Source organism: Echinops telfairi, unplaced genomic scaffold (genome assembly GCF_000313985.2).
Source record: "Echinops telfairi isolate 266 unplaced genomic scaffold, ASM31398v2 ScPeMD7_7466;HRSCAF=8504, whole genome shotgun sequence".
Taxonomy (NCBI): domain Eukaryota; kingdom Metazoa; phylum Chordata; class Mammalia; order Afrosoricida; family Tenrecidae; genus Echinops; species Echinops telfairi.
Window position 1 is genome coordinate 1,462,840 of NW_022111366.1, and position 3,456 is coordinate 1,466,295.

Below are 3,456 nucleotides of genomic sequence, written 5' to 3' on the forward strand. Positions count from 1 at the left end.
TGCCGCCAGAGGGCGCCCTGGACGGCGCCAGAGGGCGGGGCTGCGTGCACCCGGCGCCCGGTACCCACCCGCTTCCTTCTGCACCTGCTCGGCCAGAGCACCGGAGCACGACTCCACTGGGGTCTCGCTCGATACCTAAGTGTGCTCCAGACGTGAGTGCCTGAAATGCTCGTCGGGGGGCGGTCGGCCCTTGCTGCTCGCTACACCCTGGCTGCTGTGTGCCCGGGATTCAACTGGTTTGGGTTACGTAAGGTGAATATAACTCAGGAAGGCTTGCACTCTGCACTCCAGCGACTCGCAGCAAGCTTGAGTCATACCTCGGTTTGTGTCCTGAATCGCCTTACCGTTAGCTGTTGGTAGGTGTGTTTTTTCAATGGATTTTTCAAATGGATTATGGGGAGCCAACTGAAGCAGTACATTAGATACTAGTCACCATGACTAGAGAGCTGCTTTGGATAGATTTATGAAGTGAAATTATGCAACTAAAGTGACACAATAACAATAACTGCAGTTATGAACTGCTATTAAGAGGTCTCACGACAAGCAACAACACCCTAAGGACAGTGTGTGTGCTCTTATGTAACCTTCACAACAACCTTATAAATACACCCCATAGCCATCAGTGGATTCTGATGCATATCAACTCTGTTGGCCTTTCTGAGACTGTACCTCCCCACCCCACCCCAAGACAGCCTCATGTTTATCCTGTGAGCAGCTAGTGGGTTTGAACCACCAACACTGAGGTTAGCAGTACAACATTTAACCCACTCAAAACCCACTGCCACCCAATGGATTCTGACCAATGGCCACCCAGTATAGGGGGTTCAAGACTGTAATCTTTACAGGAACAAACAGCCTCATCTTTTCCCCCCAGAGTGGTCCATGGGTTTGAATCATCAGTCTTGCAGCTAGCAGTCCAAAGCTTCCTTGTCAGGGCCACCAGGGCTCCTTAGCCTATAAATAGGTGGGGCAATTGTCCCTATGTGAGAGAAGAGCAAACATCTGGAATGATCATTGGCAAAGCTAGAACGAGAACCATAGTCTCCTCTGGCTAATGGCGTCATAACATTAGTTTCTCTGAGGTTAACGTCTTGCTGCCTCCCTGTTTAGATAGCTCAGGTTCTAGTTGCTCTTCCCCTCAATTTCCTCTCCCACTAAAATAAAAAGGAGAAATTAGTTGTGAGTTATCAAAAGAATAGCTTCAGATTGGTTGTTAATAAAAAATACTTAAATGTTGTCCTATGAAGTTCATTTTGTGTCTTGGGTTATTCGCCACATAGTTATTGGGCACCTAGGATGTGCCAAGCACTCTTTAAGGCTGTTTTAGTTATCACTGAAATAGCACAATTCAATTCCCGACATTGAAATTGGAAACTCAATCCACGAATGTCATGCCTGTATATTCTAAAAAGAGAAGCCAGACAATACATAAAAGTCAGGTAGTGACTTTAAGATGAAAGTGAAACAATTATGCAGTTTCTACACTGATTTCTGTACACAGCTTTCCTACATGGGTGTGTTCTCAAAACCTTTGTATCTTTGTATGCATTTTATATCGTTGATACATCTGATCTATGTTGGAGGTATCTTGTTGGCTTTTCTGAGGAGGGAGGCTTCTGTCCTGTGTGGCTGCTCATATCTTGTAACGGGTGTCTGTTTTTAACTAATTTCCTCTTCTACATGCTCTCTGAGTAGACATACTCTAAAGTAGCACCCTTAGCCATCTGTCATTTTTTTTGGAAAAGGGTATTGATTAATTTTAACTTAAAGTCCATTTATTTTTACCATAATATTAGAGGGTTTATAAAAAAACCTAAGTAAACCATTGGTGAATATCTTTAATCAGGCATCTAAAGTAAATCTAAGAAAGGGAGTTGAAAAGCCCAAGTTATTGGTGAGGTGGCACATATAAAAGGTTCATTCTGGATGCTGTGTGAAGAGTCTGTAGAGGGGAATAGACAGACCAATTAGGAGACGATTACAATGATCTGAACAAGAAAGCTAGCTGCTAGACCAGCATGGTGGCAATGGGGTGGTGCATTCCGAGTTATATTGAAAGGTTAGAGGCTTACGATTCACTAGTCTAAGTAAGAGAAGGAGGGAAGGGAAGAATGACTTCAGAGATTTGGCCTGAGCAATCTATAGAATGAAATTCTCATTGTGGGAAGGAGAAAGTTTGAGGAACATCAAGGATTCCTTTTTGGACAGGGGATCATGAGATGGTTAATAGCTATCCAAGTAGAAATTTGGGGGAAGTCAGGCCTTGCCGTGTGCCCTACTGTGGTGGCATGTGCGTTGCTGTGATGCTGAAGGCTATGTTCCTAGTTTTTCAAATGCCAGCAGGGTCACTCAAAGTGAACAGGTTTCAGCAGAGTTTACATACTAAGATCAGACTGCAAAGAAGCAATACGCCGTCTGCTTCAGAGGGACTAGCCACTGAAAACACTATGGAGAGCATTGAAACTTTGTCAGTTGCTGAAAACGTAATGAATAGAAGCAGAACATTGTTGGAGAGAGTGCCAGAAGATGATCCCCTAGGCTCAGAAGGCACTCAAAATATGACTGAGGAAGAGCTGTCTTTTCAAAACAGAATCATCCATAATGACATGGATGGAGCCTGTGTGGGGAAAGCCTTCTGGACTTTCATTTGCTAATGGGGCATGACTCAGAATGAGAAGAAACGGCTCCAAAAGTCTACTAATAACTGGAACTTGGAATTATGAATCTAGGATAATGGAAAGTCACTAAAAATGCAATGAAACACATAAAGATCAATGTTCCAGGTGTTAGCTGAAATGGACTGGTATTTGCCATTTTGAATCAGAAAATCATGGTTTACCATGTTGGGAATGACACAGTCGAGAGGAATGACATTGCATTCATCGTCAAAAAGACCACCTCAAGATCTATCTTGAAGTACAATGCTGTCTGTAATAGGATTATATCTATCTACATTTTCTACATTCAGTGAAATCCAATTAATATTACTATTATTCAGATTTATGCACCAACCACCAAAGCTTGTGATGAAGATATTGAAGATTTCTCCCAACATCTTCAGTCAGAAATTGATTAAACAGGCAATCAAGGTGCGTTATGGTTGATTGGAATGCAAAAATTGGAAACGAGAGGAAGGAACAGTAGTTGGAAAGTATGGTCCTGGTGATAGAAATGACACAAGGGATTACATGATAGAATTTTTCAAGACCAGAGACATCGTTATCAAAAATACCTTGTTTCAGCAACACAAAAGGCAACTATACACAGAGAATTCTCCAGATGGTATACATAGGAATCAAATTAGCTAAATCTGTGGGAAGAGATGATGGAGAAATTTAATGAAATTCAAAAACAGGCTAGGGGGCAACTTTCTCTAGTTTCTAAATGTTTCCTCCCCGCCCCCACTATCATGATACGAATTCTGCCTTTCAAGGCTGGCTAGACCAGAGGATGTAC